This window comes from Microplitis demolitor, unplaced genomic scaffold (assembly GCF_026212275.2).
Source record: "Microplitis demolitor isolate Queensland-Clemson2020A unplaced genomic scaffold, iyMicDemo2.1a ctg00000110.1, whole genome shotgun sequence".
NCBI lineage: Eukaryota > Metazoa > Arthropoda > Insecta > Hymenoptera > Braconidae > Microplitis > Microplitis demolitor.
Genome location: NW_026525964.1, coordinates 10,590 through 29,897, shown reverse-complemented (window position 1 = coordinate 29,897; position 19,308 = coordinate 10,590). Strand labels below are relative to the sequence as shown.

The 19,308-nt window shown below is 29.6% G+C and overlaps 1 long non-coding RNA gene across 1 annotated transcript; it reads left to right on the top strand.

Moving 5' to 3' along the window:
- Nucleotides 1-397: 397 nt before the first annotated feature.
- Nucleotides 398-1,091, top strand: LOC103576049 (uncharacterized). Its single transcript, XR_549343.1, has 3 exons — nucleotides 398-656; nucleotides 752-798; nucleotides 899-1,091. It is a non-coding gene; the product is annotated as an uncharacterized LOC103576049 (long non-coding RNA).
- The last annotated feature ends 18,217 nt before the right edge of the window (nucleotides 1,092-19,308 follow it).

Below are 19,308 nucleotides of genomic sequence, written 5' to 3'. Positions count from 1 at the left end.
GTTGAATACAGTGTATTAGAATAAGTCATGCTGAAAGTTTTCATTCCTTTCATGAGTTACTAGAATCTATTATAAAATATAATCTTGTCACGTTAGACAAATCATAACACATATACGAGAACTTTTTTTAGAAGATGGTATTTTTGATTAAGAATCGTAATTTTACGAATTTCGTAGTTATTACAATTCAAACATGGCATATTTCGTGAAAATCCAAACGATACGATGAAAAAGTCACTACTCTTGTAATGTACTGACTATAATGTTTCTAAAAAACATCAGAGCTTCCTCATGTTGATAGCGAACCTCATGGCTATGGGTAATACAAGACGTGCGCACGCGTTCACATTATTGGAAATTTGATTACGTCACTCTCTGTTTGCTCTCAGCTGACTCAGTCAAGTTGTTAAGTATATTTGCAATATTTTGCTAAAGTAAAATCAACGAAGTGACTTTTTTACTTTATTAAATATTACACAGTAAAACACGGTGTGAATGTGTCTTAACTCATTTTGCAGTTTGATTAAGAAAACGAAGTTAACAATTACTAACATTTAATTGATGAAGAATCGCATTATTTCTCGGAAGTGCTAATCGTTTTTTACACTATTTCTAACTCGAAGGTTAAAGTTTTTGTAGTATATATGGTATGTATGGTATGTATGGTTTTTACTCATTGTCAATATGGTAGATAAAATAACAACCAATAAACTAAAGTAGACTGTAAGAAAATATACTGTTTGAACAATAGATATAGACTAATCTCAGCTTTCAATGGAGATCACCACAGTGAAAATGGTACGTCAATAAATATCAGAACTCTTAATCAATAAGTGAAATATAAACTGAGTCTTCCTGTAAGTGCGTAAAAGAATAAAAATAATTTTGTTATTTACAGAAAAATTTGCAGCCGTACCAGATTTGGAACTCGTTTATTATATTTTTTGAGTAGTATAAACCATATTTTGAATCATTCCAAAACAATGTTACACATGACAGTTGATTACTATTGATGATATCGAGTCCACCTTTCAACATTAACTTGCAGAAGTCATATATATTTCAATTGGTTTTCTCTCCGTTGAAGTTGATTGATATTGCTGGCATAAGCTTTCACAAAAGTTAGTATAAAATGTTAATTTGAATAATTTAAAAATTTGTTGGTTATTCGATAGATTTTAATAACCATAATTAAAACGAAAGAAAATTTAAATGTCAACTATGCGAACTTGCTTCGGAATTTTCGAAGTGGACTACTTCTCTGCATAATATGTCAAGTACAGTTCGGTGGTCTAGAATACATCAATCTACTCTCAAAACTAATGTCTCTTAAATATTGTAGCATTTAAGAAAAAAAGACAAAAAAAAACGTGTTGTTAGTTAAATCGTCCTTAACGCTACGTTTCAATAGTTTCATTTTAACTACATCAATCATCTTGAACAATCACATTAACACTCTATCATTGAGTTAACATTAACACGAATGTTTGAAGTTACAATTATTAGAGTGTTGAATATATTTGTTTAATAATTTTGTAATTACTAAATTTATTGTATTAACGGTTCTATGGAAGAATTCCTCGTGTATAAATGATTGTAGATTATTGAACAAATAACCCCGTACATAATTAATTAATGTAACGAGACCTAAGTCTACCTCCACCGACAGGAAGCTGTTTCCTCACCCTTTTGGGCATACACACGTTGTGGGCACCCCCATTTTCTACACAAACGACACTCTTAGTCGAAATGACTAAAGTGGACATTATTCGGAGGTATAATAAAAAATTCTCGTTGCGCGTGGTATCTAACCACAGCCTCCACGAGTTCTACTTCTCTCGGGCGAAACTACTTTCATATCAGGAAATAGAGAGACTCTGGTTACAGTGGGCTTTGAAAGGCCCACCGTGCTACCAGACTTCCAGCTTTGATCAAAATGCTTGGGTAGGATTAGTGGTGGGGCGCAAGTTCTTCCTATACCCTATGTAAAAGGCTTCCTTCACTTGTTTCTTTCAGGTTCTCAACAAACAATTATCCGCTTGTTCACCCCTTGATAGATTCCCTACTTTCCCGAGCAAGTCACACTAATTATTCAAGCCAAATCACACCCCGTACAGATGTATGTATTAGTAGTCCAGTCAAATAGACCTGATAATCGGAAACAGGTCCAGCCAGGTCTGATTTTTTGAGATAAGCTTCGGAACATGATTACTAAACATATACCAAAAAATCAAAGTAAAATTTCGATTAGACAAGTGAAAAAAAAAAAAAAATTGTACCACTTTTCATGAGCGTTTTATCGAAAAATTGAATAAATTTCGGCGAAACGTGATATATAAAAGTTGTAGAGAAAAATCTATAGAAAATTTGAATACCCTTAGTTTTATTGTGCACAGGTAGTAAAGGTAACAGAGCATCTGAAAGTTTAAATAAAAAGAAATATTCGTAAAAGCCCCGCTGTTCTACGTTTTTGGTAAGAAGGACATAAATATACGTCTACACCGTAGCAAAGGGAACTTACGTGTGCGTAGTACTATAGTGACAGCAATATAGACCACACTATTTCCACTTATATTAATATTTTCGGGGCCTAAAAACTACAACACGTGTTAATATGTTTATGTCTAGTAAAATTTTAGTCAGAGATTTTATAGTTCAAAATCTAATGGAATTTTCGTTAATTTCTCTTCTGGAAGAAGATATCCGTATGCATTTTTAAAGCCAGGGGTTTTTGCAACCGTATTTTGAGTTGTGGATTCCGAAAATAAAGTTTATTTCGTTCAAACGTAACACAAACAATTGTTATAAACAATTATATAAACAATTGTTATAAACAATTATATTTTTTAAATCGTCATAACTCCAAAGCTATTGATTGGACGGGGACGTCTAGAAAACTGCTTTGACGAGTTTGAACAATCATATCTTCAGGAAATCCAACATCGGCACCAATACTCTTTAGCTGCCTTCGAAATCATTCATGTGATTTTTTTCTAATATACCCGCATGGAAATATATATATGCGGAAAATATATGCAAACATATATGTGTTATATATTTCACATATATAAAAATATATATTACTTATATAAAGTATATATTCCGACGTATTTTTTTTTTGCGCCAAAATATATTTTAAGTTATGCAAAAAAAAATATATTTTGATAATTGTAAAATATATAGCTACGTATATGCATACGTATATTTAGACATTGATATAAGAATATGAAAGACATTTATGCATACATACAAGTACATATCTATGCAGATATAGATGCAGACATGAATGTCAGCATATATGTAGATATATATGTAGACGTATATACAGCCATAAATGTCTACGTATATGTCTACATAAATGTCTACATACATGTCTACATATAGGAATGCATATAATTCTACATATAGAAATGCAAAGATGCACGCATATATATAGGCCTATATAAAATACACATTTTCAAAAATAATTTTTAAGTCGACAAGATTTGGAATTTTTTTTTTTTGTTTATGGAAATCGGTGCAGGAAACAGTTTGGGAATTTTAATCAGAAAAGGAAATTTCTCAGTGTAGGGCTTATTGAATCATTAAAGAAAAATAATTTGGTTTGCCCGAGCTTGGAATCGAACCCAGACCAATTCGTTCTCACGCGAGTAGTCTGCAGTTGAGCTACCCCCGAATGATAAAGCTTTATATGTGAAAACATATGAATATTATAATGTGATATATTGTAGAATATGTAGAATAATATTAATATTTTTGCCGTATTAATATATGATGATATATTAAATAAAAATATATTGTTAAAATATATTACCAATATATTTATAAATATATTACTTTTTTATGTATGGTTTACATATATATTCTAATATATCTTTTTTATATTGATACACTAACGCAAAAAATTGAAAAAACAGAAAAATTTTATGAATTTTTTAGTAATTTTTGGAAGGCTGTAACTTTGTGAAAAATAATCGTGTCGAGATTTTAAAAAAAGCATTTTATAGCTTGAAATCTCTAGTTTCGGTGCATTTTTATCGGAAATTTTTTAGAGGTCTGGTTATTACGCTAACATGAGAAATACCGCGAGACAAAAAATTTATGAATTTTTTTTTCCCAAGGAGCCCAAGGACCGTGGAAAAATTTTGTCAACTAAACCAATGCATAGGTGATTTGGCAAATTTATTCAGCTTCAATTTGGCTTTTTTTTAACCTTGTAGGATAATTTGTCGCAGAGATATCAGCCTTCAAACAAAAAATGATCCTTTTGGCTTTGATCATCGATATTTCAGGTACCAATGATTGTACAGTGAATTTAAGGGCGGCGTTATAAACTTGGATAAATTCTCTACAAGACCCATTTATTATTTTTTGGAAAAAACAATTTTTTTTATTTTTAATACCCTTTAGAAGTAAGTACAAAAAAAAGACTTGTTTTGGTTTTTTAGTAAATCAACCGCTACTCTGCAAATATCGATAGAAAAAATATTGTTGCTAGGGAATTTTAGCTTAATGTACTCCCAATAACCCTATAAATTTTTAAATTGATCTATCAAGTCGTTTTTGGGGGGTGATCGATCAAAGTTTTGCTAAACAATTAAAGGAACAAGTTTTGTGGACTTTTTTAGAAATTTTTCGTTTTTTTTCTCTTCCCCTCACATTTACTGAGTTACCAGTGCAAAAATGAAAGAAAAGTAGAAAAAAAATTATTTTTTTATTTTGATTATGATTACACAATTAAAGGACCAAAACGTGTTCCCTTAATTGTTTAGCAAAACTTTGATCGATCACCCCCAAAAAACGGCTTGATAGATCAATTAAAAAATTTATAGGGTTATTGGGGGTACATTAAGCTAAAAAAGTCCCTGGCAACAATATTTTTTTATCGATATTTGCAGAGTAGCGGTTGATTTACTAAAAAACCAAAAAAAAAAAGTCATTTTTTTTGTACTTACTTCTGAAGGATGTTGAAAATAAAAAAAACTGTTTCTTCCAAAGAATGATGAACGGGTCTTGTAGAGAATGCATCCAAGTATTCAACGCCACCCTCAAATTCACTGTACAATCATTGGTACCTGAAATATCGATGATCAAAGCCAAAAGGATCATTTTTTGTTTGAAGGCTGATATCTCTGCGACAAATTATCCTACAAGGTTAAAAAAAAAGCCAAATTGGAGCTGAATAAATTTGCCAAATCACCTATGCATTGGTTTAGTTGACAAAATTTTTCCACGGTCCTTGGGCTCCTTGGGAAAAAAAAATTCATAAATTTTTTGTCTCGCGGTATTTCTCATGTTAGCGTAATAACCAGACCTCTAAAAAATTTCCGATAAAAATGCACCGAAACTAGAGATTTCAAGCTATAAAATGCTTTTTTTAAAATCTCGACACGATTATTTTTCACAAAGTTACAGCCTTCCAAAAATTACTAAAAAATTCATAAAATTTTTCTGTTTTTTCAATTTTTTGCGTTTGTGTATATTATATTGAAAGTAGTATATTAATTAATAGTATTGTTTGTATTTTTTATATATGGTTTCCAGTACATTGTAAAATATATATCACTTTTTTTACTTTTCTTAGGTTATTTCGTTATTGATTCAGTAAATGTAAGGTCAATGAAAAGAAAAAAAAATAATAAATTTGACTTTTTTTTATGGAATTGTGTAGAAATTGAAAAAGTATATTGAAAAAGTAAAATTTTTAATATATTGCGAAAAATCTAAGTTCTGATATATTGGAAAAATATAATTCCAATATACTGCGAACCATATATTTAAACATATAAATCCTTTCATATATAATCAATCATATAGAGACCATATACCACTAATTATATGGATCAAAATATACGGACGTATATATCAAGTTTATGATATTATACTTATAAATAACATATATTCTATCCATATATGGCAAGAATATGTTGAGCATTATATGAGATAATATATATAGAAAAATACAAAACATATATGGCTAAATATATTATTATAAATATATAATCAAATATATGTAAAAAACATAGTTTTTCAATATAGATATTTTTGCCGCTAAATATTTATCACATATTCACCATATATTTTTTTTATATAGTTTTAACAATATATAGCTTTTTCATGCGGGGCCAGGCCCGAAAAATTTTTCCTCAATTCATAATGAAATTTGACGTGCATGTAGACGTATATGTCTGCATATATGTGCACATATTCCGTGAAATTTATGTCTATATATATGTCTGCATATATGTCGACACATATTTCTCAATCTATGTCGGCATAAATGTGTACATATATGTCTACATATATTTTTACTTATATATCCACATATATGTCTCCATTTATATAGCATCTATCTCTAATATATGTATTCTATATTTTAAATTTTATGTAAGCATTTATGCTTTCATCTATGCATACATTTATCTGAAAAGTTAGTTGACAAATTTTTTTTTTTGCGCACATATATGTTATATATGTGACATATATGTTGCATATAATTTTCACTTATATATTTTTCCATGTGGGCATTTATTGCCATAGCCATCAAATATGATATAACTATTCTGGTGATATTGAACCCGTATGTATGTTAAGTATAACTCACAAATATATTTATAACTGACTCAAACGGTCAGTGTCATAAAAATAAAAATTCAAGATATATCTACTAAAAAAAAAACTAAGTATGCAGGTGAAGATAGTTATTTTTAGAAAATAACAAGCATAGTTTCTCTAGATAATTTTAAATTATACTTGCTTCAATATAATTAGCTTATTCCTTCTGTATTTCTAAATTATCAACTTTGACATCACAATTGAAAAACACAGATGTAATATAATAAATAACATTTTATTTGAAGTTTAAAGACTGATCAATTTAAAGTATTTTTGCATAAAATTGCTAAAGCCAATCTTCGTTAAAAAAAAAATAAAATATTATGTAAAAAAAAACTACAGTCGAGTCTCGTTATGAGTCCGCTCGTTATGAGTCCGTGAACCAGGATTTCCACGGAAGACCTTCCCCCTCCACAACGTGAAAAAAAAATTAATTTTAGAGTCTCGATATGAGACCGTATATTCATGAAAAAAAATTAAGAGTTTATTTATCATATTAGTCCTATTTACATATAAGAAACATAACACTCAAGTCAAACGGACTCATAACGAGATACTGGAAACAATCACGTACACACTCACACGCTTAAAAAGTAGGGGAAGTTCAACTCACGACTGTCGCCTGCGCTGACAGAGTGGGGGTACACAAATTCTTAGAATTATATTCCCCTACACCCCTTTATGCGGGTTCATAACGAGACTCGACTGTATTTAATTGACCCAGGATAAAATTTTTCAGACATGACCATGCTGTTCATGTATGATCAGGCCTGAAATTATACATGATCATGTCTGATTCAGCCTTATATTCAGGATTAAGTTTAGAAAACTTAGTTATGATTGTATATAGCTAACGTAGTTGTAATTATATATAACATATATAACTCTATATAACTATATGTCAATAATAAATGAATCAAATATAAAACTTTGTTGACTAAGAATCTATAACGTATAAGAATTTTATTACTTGAAGTTCATACTAAACTTGCCTTTCAAGTCAGTCTCTTAGATCAACGGGTAGCGGGTTAAACTTTCAAGCGTGAGGTCCGCGGTTCCAATCCTGCACATGCTCGAATTTTTAACTTTCCGCTAAGAAAATTGCAAATTTTCAAAAATTTGGGAAGTTATTGGTTTCACCCCGATTTGTGAAAATCGAAATTTCAACAGGTGTCGACGTTTTGAGCTTCTAGGAAGCTATTCTGACTAAATTCAAGATGATGTCCGAGTGTACGTACGTACGAACGTATGTAAATATTCTGTAACTTTTGAACGGATGAACCGATTTTGATCTTCAAGGTGTCATTCGACGCGGCTTATTATTTACTATAAACACTGAAAATTTGAGCTTAATCCGTATTGTACGTTCGGACATATTTCAAAAGTAAATTTTTTTCAAAAATTTTTTTTTTGAATAACTTTTAATTCGCTCTATGGACTGATTCCTAAATCTAATCATCTCTAAAACTTTGTGAGTCACGTCGAATGACACCTGAACCATCAAAATCGGTTCATTCGTTCAAGAGAAACCGTTAACGAAAGAATTAGAAAAAAAAATTTTTTTTAGTATTTTGGAAATTTCGCAAAAAAGACTCAATAAATCAATTCCAAAATCTAATCAGTTGTAGAACTCAATAAATAGCGTCGATTGCCACCTTAAACGTCTCAATCGGTTTATTCGTTCGAGAGATATCGTTGTAGAAAAAATAGTAAAAAACGTTATTTTCGAAAACAAAGGCATACAAAATTATTATCGAGCTCGAAGAGCTCGAAAATGTATCCACAACATTTTTTCGAGCTCAAGAAGCTCGAAATGGGCGGGAAGTTTTGGGGCTGGCCCACAGGGTCAACCGACAGACCGATTTTTTTTTATTTTCATAAACATACACTGATAAAAATCGTGTTTCCTTCCGAAATACGCTGCGTACTTGGCCTATCTGCACTTGACTCAACTGAATTTCAATTTTTCAAAAACGTGGAAATTAAACCAATTTTAAAGGGAGGTTTGAATAAAAGACTTTACGGTTTTAGGCTTACCACATAAATATTTCAGTCAAAAACGATGTATTTGACGAAATGAAATGTGAGATTTCAGTAAAAAAAAAGAGATGGAGCTGAAGTCGTCTATGCATGTGATAAAAACAGCTATGAATTTGAAAAAATACTGTTTTGAGTTAATAGTAATCATTGATTTCTTTCAATCAATTTTGTAAATGTTGTTGATAAAAAGTTTTATGCAGTTGTCTTAACTAGTTTTTTATTTTCCTTCATATATTGTAGTAGTGAGTCAATTATGTAATTTACTCATTGATAACCCAAATGACTTTGAACTAATTGGATACCTTCTAGCCACAATGAACTAGTGCCACTGATTAAATTTCATTGCATTTTCACATGACTACTCATTTGCTGCCTGCAATGTACTATTGTTATTGAAGAAGTTAAAAATTTCATTGATCGCGTATCCAGAATAAATGAATACACTGAAAAGAAAAAAGTTTTTTATCGAAATATATTATTTTTAGAATGTTCAAGGGCATTATTGGACTACAAAAATCATTTCTTTATTCCCTTAACGTCCCCCGTAAAAAAAATTGATAATAAAAATAAGTGTTAATATATAAAAAATGAATATTTTTAGTATGAAAAATATAGTAAAAATACATGAAAAATATATAAATATTCATAAAATATGTATAAAAAATATATTTCTACCCATGTAAAAAAATTTTGATACCACGATGAGACTCATCATGATTATCATGACGAATCTCATATCTTGACACAAATATGAGATTCCTAGGCAATACATATTAATATGTAAGATTGTCTTGAAAACAATATCATAATCGAAGTTTCAAATAAATCTACACGTAGGTTATAATGAACGTAAATTTAACTTTTTTTTAATGATCTCTCAACACTCTTACTATAATGTCATTATTTTATGAAAAACGATACACTGTAAAAAATAAGGTACTGATATCAAACTCCCTAGGAGTTTGATGAATTTCCTCTTCAGTGAAACCAAATTCGTTCGAACAAACAAAAACTAGTTTGTCTCAAGAAAATCATTTTTATTGAATTAAAATCTCTACTCGATTATGAGAAATTGCTTAAGCGTTTATATTAAAGTTTTTAAGTTTGACCGTAATTAAACTAACATTTGATTGAATAGTAAAATATATTTAAATTAGAGTTAGGATGTACTTGATGTTACGTTCTGGCTTTAGTTATAATTACATAAAAATTTTTAAATTTCTTTTGCTGATATAGCTGATAAGCGATTTCTGCGAACACCGTCGTGGCCCGTAGTCTAAACTCATGACGAAGTATGAGTCCCGGGCCTCGACGTCGTTCGCTAGGGTAACCTGAGATGCGACCTTGGACAATTTATAATTTTATAATTTTTTGTACTGAATCTGCGGAGACAGAACAGCCAGTCAGCTGACAAACATCTAAGTCACCGGAACTCGGAAAACGATCTTGTTTTGATCTTTATACTTTCCTTCTCGTCTTGATCTCGAGCTCAAAATGTAAGTCTCGTATTAATCTCGAAAATCAGTCGATTCATTATATCGTCTTGTCTTATCTTGGTAAGATCTTGTCTTGGTCGAGTTATTCTGAATTTTTTTAAAATTAATTTTAAATATTTTTCACAATTATTTCATTGGTTTATATTTTATAATTAGGATGATTTTTAAAATGTCTTGAATTTGTTATTGAATTTTTTCTGAATACAAATTATTTATTTTCATATTTTCTAACGATATTTTTATATGATATAACATATTAAATAAAGTTTATGAGTATTAAATTATATAAATAATATTCATAATAAATCTTTTTCTCCACCTATATAAAATTTTTTTTAATTCTTGAGAAAGTCTGCTCTCAACATTGAAAGGTGCTAGTGTCTTTTTCTACGTATGTGTGTTGCCGCAAATACTTGAGACACTGACCAGATTTAAAATGTAAACCTAATGGAAGCCTTACACATGAAATTCGTGCCTTTGGCTTTGAGCAGATGTTGAGCAAGTCATGCCTAAGTACCTACTGTAAGTTACTGGTGCAAAACATGTGTCATACACTGTTTCATTGCACGTATTCAACATATCTTTAATATTCTTGTGTACGATACCATGAGCACGACATACATAAATCTTGACACAGGTTTTTTGATACACGATCTTGCGAAATACACATACGTAGAAAAAGGCACTAGCAGCTAGGATCCGTACTCAAGATACGTATTCCAGAATCTTGCTCAAACACGTGTTACGAGAGGTGCACCTCTAGTAAATCGTAAGATCAAAATTCTGATTTATTTTATGCGAGAAATTCAGAAATCAAAACTAAAATATCCATTTAATATTTCCCAATAAACCATGCAAATTTAAATAAATATTAGATAGACAACTAAATGTACAAGCACTACCACTATCATCGTTACTATTTGATTCATCCCTTTTATGTTTTATTCCAATCATATTTTTACAAATTAATTTGTAAAAGTAATCAGGATTTGTAAAAGAGATCAAGACGAGATCAATATAATCTCGATCTTGAGTACAGCCCTAGATTTTTTTGACTCAAGAGAATTTATCGTGACGCGTTGTAAGATCTTAGGTGAAGTAAAATTTTCTCGAATCAAGAAATCTTTATAAAACCTAATTTAATATTGAGCTTAACGCATGAAATTTGTTATGACGGCAACTTCACTTTACTTACCATAATAAATGTTACTTCGTTGTGTTGACCAAGATGGATTTGTTATCTTAACAAATAACTGCGTAATCTTGACTTTTGTTAAGATAACAAATTTTTTTTTTAGTGTGGTGTTAAAACTTAATATTTATCATAAACATATAATAATATCTGAATGCGTACATTGTAAGCTAATTAAATTTTAATTGTTTTAACATAAGTGTATCATGCTTTGACTAGCATAAGTTTGTGAGGGTGATAATTAACAGGCAAGTTATAATAGTGAAGATATATGTTTTAATTTTGCTATCCAAAACAACTTTATCATAATAGTTTAATAAATTAGTGATAAAAAATTCTTAACTTTTTTTTTGACTCCATAGCTCACATATCATCAAGAATTTACAATAAACTTATAAAAGTAACAGGATAAATATATTATGATGAAATTATAATCTACAGGATGATTTACTACGAAGTTAAAATAATTCCATAAGATCACTACGATTTCAAAATTAATTTATTTCATGAATTCATAAGAATATTATGAAAAGGTTTTTTTTTTTACGTTCCCTATCTTCAAATTAAGCGTGTAAATAGATTAATAAAATAACTTTTTTTTTCTATGATTTACATCTACGAAAATTTGTTATAAACTCATAATGATACACAGACAAATTTATTATGAAATCATAATCATATATTAATTAATTTTTTATGTTTGCAGCTGTTAAAATAATGAAATAATTTTATTTCGAACATTGTTTTATATTGTAAGTATATCGATATATATTAGGAAATATTCTATCATGATTCATAATATTAAGAACAGTCGATTTCAAATTCCTGATAATAACAAACTAGATTGATCATGAAATCATGATCATATTTAAGGCTAATTATTAAAAGTGTATATTGCTGTTCAGTTCATATAATCACTACAATTAAAAGAGTTATTTTTTAAAAAATATTAAAAAAATTTTTCTTCACTCTAAAAAATAAGTGCATTAATATCAACCGTCAGTTATCAATTGATAAGTTTAAATCTTTGTTTTAGATGCATTAATATTATCTAAAGATCAATTCAATCATGAATTCATGATGGCATCTCGGCCCCTAGTCAAAATTTTCCTCTAAAATAATATTAGTTAAAATCCTCATGAATATAATGTTACAGGTATAAATATCTCGATCCAAACATATCTTACGTATTTCAATAGGTATTTTGATTTACTTATTATAGCGTGCATTTCAGAATGTATCCAAAAATTTGAAATATTTTTTGACATGTTTTCTAATAGTATGTCTATATATTAATAATATTAGATATACTAGCAGTAATATTAAATACCGGATTAAAAATAAACCCGGTTTAATAAACTGGCCCTTAAAAAAAATTATAATTTCTATTGTAATAATAAAAAAGGTGCTGCAGTTCATTTTACTATAGTGCATTATATTTCTTCAATAGGTACTCTAAATCGTTTTACTGTGGTGAATTTTATTTGTTGTAGTGTTCTATAGTTCACTACCAACTTAATTTACTATGGGCTGTCGTAGAATTCAGTAGTGAATAAATATAGTTTACTGGTTATATGTTCCATAGTAAAACTCAATGTACAGGGTAAGTAAAAAGTAGTGTAATATTTTCATGCATGTATTGTATGAAAATGCATGTGTATTGATGCAAAAAGTGAAGGTTTTGTAAAATGACTAGCAGCAGAATGTACTAACTTCCTGAGCAAACAACAATACATAAAGCGTCCTCTACTTCTTCATGAAAACTATGGCATGAGCAAATCCGATAAAAATTCCGACAGGATGTTTCTAATGCATAGATACATTGAAAAAAGTAATTAGGTAGTCCGAACTGAGAATCAAACTTAGACCCATTCGATATTACGCCAAATGCTCTTCCATTTAAAAACCGTATAATATTATTGCGCTTCATTGAGAAATTTATATTGTAAAGTTAGGAATTGATAAGCACGTTTTTTTAACGCATTATCGGGAAATACCATTTTATGGAATTTATTAAATTTCGTTTCACAATAAAATATCGATTATGAATTATTTTTTATTTCAAAAATCTTCATATAATTATTTTTTGCAAAAAATTATAACAGGGCTATGCTGTTACTCTGGTCGTCCTTAAATTACCTTTTTAAGGGCGCCACTGGAAGTGATAACAGCCTTCCAGAACCGGATCTTAAATCGTCAGGGTCGGTGTAATTTATTTAATTGTAAGAGAAGGATGAGGAAGGATAACTTATAAATAATTTACTTCTCCGATGAACAATTTATACCTTTTTATTTACTCAAGAACCTATTTAACCTTTATATACCCCTTATTCACTTAGAGCTTTTTATAAACCTTATACATCATACCTTTTATAAACCTTATAACTTTTTATAAACCTTATAACATTATGCCTTATAAACCTTAAACCTTAATTAACCTTTTATTTGTTATAACTTTATACGTCTATTAAAACCTTATTTATTTTAACCCGCAATAATTTCTTGATTAAAATTGGCCAACTACCTTTGGCACTTCCACACACTCACACACACAATTGTTAAAAATCGCTTAACCTTCACGATACTTAATTACTAAATTTTCCACTAAATTTAGCCAACTACCTTTGGCATTTCCACACACTCACACACACAATAGTTAAAAATCGCTTAACCTTCATGATACTTAATTACTAAAATTTCCACTAAAATTAGCCAACTACTTTTGGCATTTCCACACATTCACACGCACAATTGTTAAAAATCGCTTAACCTTCGCGATACTTAACTACTAAATTTTCCATTAAAATTCTTATTTATTTTACTCACACACTCACTCTGTCCCCTGGACTTATTTTACACACACTGAAATTACAATAAGTTTCCCGCAATAAATAAATTAATTAATTTAGGAAATTATATAATTATTAATTAATTCATCAACTGATTTTAATCTTCCTTTATTTTTATTATTCCCTTTTATCACTTTCTTATCACTTATTTTTACTTCAATCATATCACGACTTTTTGTTCAGTAAATTAGTGACGCGTTTCTTAATTTTTTCTCATACTCGAAGTCCCGCCATCACAATTGTTTCGTTTCCTACACGCGTTCTTTCAGGTACTTTTATAATCACGATTATTTCATTTACTTGGTTTCCTTAATTAATTATTTTATTTAACTAATTATTTTCCGTAATTTTCCTTAATTCAATTATGTCAGTGACCTTGACCTTTTCTTTATATTTTATCAAGACAATTTTCTGTTAATTCGATTGATAATTATTTTATTTGTTTTATCATTTAAATTACTTATAATTAATTAATATTCTCGACTAGATATTCGTGACTAGATTTTACAGTTTTCCTATGCGTGAGTTCCACGATTCACCTAGAAACTTCTAGAATAATTCCGGCTACCTGCCTGGAAATATTTTACTAACGCAATGGCTCCGGCTACCTGCCTGGAGTTTATTAATTAATTATTTTATATAGTTTAATTCCGGGTTTAAATTATTAATTTTCGCTTTATGAATTTAATTATTCGAATTACGAGTAATAAATTTTTGAACGCTAAGACGCGACGCTACCAGACGTACGACGATGCATTAATTAAAATTTTCCGGCTTCCTGCCTGGAAAAATTTTAAATAAATACCTTTACAACACTTTAACTCTTTGGTTCCTTTCTCGTCGTTGTGTTTGTCTTGGTTTCGTCCTGGTCTGGTCTGGTGATTGTAAATTTTTCGTCTCGTTCCAGTAATTGTCCCTTGTCTCTCCTCTTTCTCTATCTCTAACCTCTCCTCTACCCGTTCTCTCCTTCAACCTAATATAAACTCGCAGCGTCTAAATATCGGCGGTTAGAATGGAGTCCTATCGTAGCGTCTCCTCAGCTGTTAAACTTTTCCTCGATTGGACTAGGTCCGTTCAGTCTGGTCGTTCCGGTCACTAATGCCCGATTCTCGTTTCGGTCCCCGTTATAATTGCTCCCTCACTTCTTGACTTTGGTTGTCTTTCTTCTCCTACTTAATTCAATGTGGTTGACGATCGAGCAATTGAAATTTCCACTTCTGGACGTCTAGTCGCTACCTACCCGGAATACCCTGGGTGGCAATGTCACATGACCGATAGTACACATAATGGATTTTATTTTCGACTTATTTAAACGTGGTAAATTCAAATTTACCCCGTTACAAAATAAAACATTATTTATATTAAATATACAATATCTAGAACAGAATTTTTGCATGGTTGTTGAATTGCATTTTTGATTTCCGATCATCAAGAACATTAGACGATATTTTTCCGTCTTTATTAGAATTATTATTAAGAATGCCGTAGCTTTGACTATAATTATTGAATTTCATTATAAAAAAAAAACTTTTTGATAGCTTAGTCTATATTTAAAATATAATATTGATAAGCATAATACTTTAAATATTTTGTGAAATCACTGATGAAAAAACGGTAAAAAAAAACGTTTTTGATTTGATTACTTGTCACTAATCTAAAAAATAACTGCTTAAATTTATTCTAAGTTTTTAAAACCTAGCAGTCCCAGCGTCGAAATAATTTATTATTTTGTATAATTCCCTGCGCTGTTATAAGATTTTTTTTTGTTTTTAATATTTATTTTACTTCGTTATTTGATAAAAGAAAACAGTTCAACTCAAAAAAAGTTTAAATAGAATATTTGGAGCGAAATAACAAACCTTTGTTTAAATATCCGTTTTCAATAAACATATTAATAGTTTGAATTTATAAAGTCTAATCCAAAATATTTTCATTATGCCTCAAGATGTTCAAATAAAAAAATTAAATCAAATAAAAATTAATTTGTTTGTTAATTTTTTTGTTAAGAAATCGTATAGCGTATAAAAAAAGTATTCTCAATACAATTTAAATAAAAATATGATTATTGATATCTTAATAAGTAATAGTCGTATTGAGACGATAGTCTAATATGAAAGCGTAATAAGTAATATTTTAGAACCTGTAACAATCATACATCTAGAAAGAAATTTTTTTTTTTAATTCTTCCGAAGGAATATTTACTTTCAAACAATAACAAAAAAGTAAATTTTATGCTTGCGAGCAATGCAGAGGAACTATTAATTTTTGAATAAATTTTAATGATTTTATCAGGAAATTAATTTTATTAATTGTACTTTTGTTTTGTATTTGTCTTTATAAATTTACTTCTTATTTCAACATCACGAAACAAAACATTCAAATCTCTATTTAAATGATGACAAATTAATTAAATGTACTCTCTAAATCTGAAGCAACGAAAGCCACTGAAAAATACGATATACACACTATCTTATAGCTATAAGTACACCAATTGGTATACTTATAGATGTGAAACAGTGAATAGTCACTGCTTCAGACTTAGTGAGTAACAAATCTCTAGAACTACTTATTTTGAAACTGATAATTGAAGGTTTTCAACACGATTAACGAATTGAAGTTTCAATTATTGTCAAGACTGTCAGATCAATCAAAAAATGAATGTCCGTATTTTTTTTGAGCTTTCAACCGGTAACTTTTCATTAAAATTATTGACATCAAAAGCATCAACAGTATTTTAAAGTAGAGATAAAGCTTGAAAATTTAAATATTTTTATTTTAACACTACAATTTAAATGAAAGTTACCGCTTTTCGAACTTATTCATCATTTTCAAATTAAATATTTATCTCTTTGTACTTGTTTATGATTATATTTATACGAACAAAGAAAAAAACTATTCTAATTGAAAATCTAAAAATTTTTATAAAACTGATAACAGTACGCAAATTCTTTGTCTAATGAATCTTGATCGTTATCACTATTTTCTTTATGCTTTAGTATATCTTGTGTTGAATTTTCATGTTGGGCTTTTTCTTTATGATTTTCATAATAACACATAGTGAAACACATTGATCCAACTACCTTAGAGTAGTCTTTGAAGGTTTTTTCGCTTGCACGTATTCTGAAAGTTGTATATTATATGGAAGTATTAAATAACAAATAGCATAAAATGAAACTCAAAATTTGAAATTTAATGATAAGTATTTATAATTCATTTAAATACTCCAGATTGTGTTGAAAATATGATCTGGAATGTTTACTAATCCACGTCCTTCTTTTATTGTATAACAGGGCTATGCTGTTACACTGGTCGTCCATTATCAAGGGCGCCACTGGAAGTGATAACGGCCTCCCAAAGCCGGATCTTAGGGTCAGGGTCATTGTAAAATTTAATTTGTAAGAGAAGGATATGGAAGGATGATTTATAATTAATTTACTTATTTCACTGTTAAGAATTTTAAACTTTATTTATTTAACCTTATTAACCTTTTTCCTTATACACCTCGTAACCTTATAAACCTTTTTACCTTACCTCAACGACCTTTGACGATTTTAAAACAATTATTAACTAACCTTTAATTTAGCCAAATACCTTTGGCCATTTCCTTAACTATGATTATAAAATCGATTTACCTTCACGAACCTTAATTAATATCACACACTTACTCACTCACTCTGAGTCCCCTGGATTGTTCTACATACACGCGGCTTTCTTAACCTATATCCACGCGGTCAACGCGGCCCTCGACGTGGCTAAAACCTTAAACCTAAGTCACGCGGTCCCCTATGCCCTCTAATTGATAAAACCCTTACAATTAATTCACGCGGTCCCTGGACCCTCTACGTGATTTCAACACCAACTCACTAATTTATGACATTTATTTACGACTTATTTAGTTACCACAATTTTCATAATTACGCTTTTCACTCATACTTTTAACAACATAAAATTCTATTGCACCTAATTCTTTATATAAAATTAACTAGTTGACCCGGCAGACTTCGTACTGCCTCAATCAATTGTAGAGCAAAATAAAAAAATCAACTCTGTTTAGGTGTCCACTACATAAAATTGGTGCATTATCGTACGATGGACAGTGTGGCTCAATAAGACATAGATCAAATTGAACGGAATATAGTATAGTGCCGGATCGCTCAACTGGTAGAGCACTCGGCGCGATACCAACATGGTCTGGGCTCGATTCCCAGTTCAGGTTATCTATATTTTTCTCAATTTATCTATAAATTGTCTTATTGAGAAGGTTTGCATGTTTAGGTTTCCATTACATTAAATTGGCGTATTACCGTACGATGGACGGTGTGGCTCAATAAATTATAGATCAAATTGAACGGAATATAGTATAGTGCCGGATAGCTCAACTGAGAGCACTCGGCGCGATACCGAAATGGTCTGGGTTCGATTCCCAGTTCGGTCTATCTATGAAGCGTTCCACGCCAAATCAGACACCATTTAGCTTTTGAACCTGGGATTTTTTTGAAACTTTTTTATCTTTTAGCATAGGTTGAAAGAGGCCTTCATGATTTTTTCAAATTTTTTCCCCCAACTGTTTTTGAAGTATCGAATTTTTAAAAATGGAGAGATTTTTTTTCAAATACCTGTAACTTTGCGAAAATTGATTTAAACAAAATTTTCAGAGTTAAAAAATGTTCGTTTTTAGATATTTTTGCGATGAAAAATATCAAAAAAAATTTTGAAACCACCCTTCTATTGAAATTTTCATTTCTAAGTATAAATTGTCGATTTACAAAAAACACGTACAGATCGATTTTCTTTATAATTTTTCACAGAAAACTGTCACCTATTCTACAACTTCTCCAGCTATGCTCATAATGGGACAACGATGGGATCTATTTTTTTTTAGATTTTTTAAATTTCATTTTCCAATTTTTTTTTTTTAACAAAAATGACTTAAAATAATGGCATGCTCAGGATTTACTGTTCATAATTATCTGACACACAACTATCATCAAAATTTTCAAATTTTCTTCCATAGAACAATTGTTACTAATTAATCAATAAATAATAATTTTAATTGGTAATAATAATAATTAATTAATTAATTAATAATTTTTCTGAAGAAATAAAATTAGAAAAT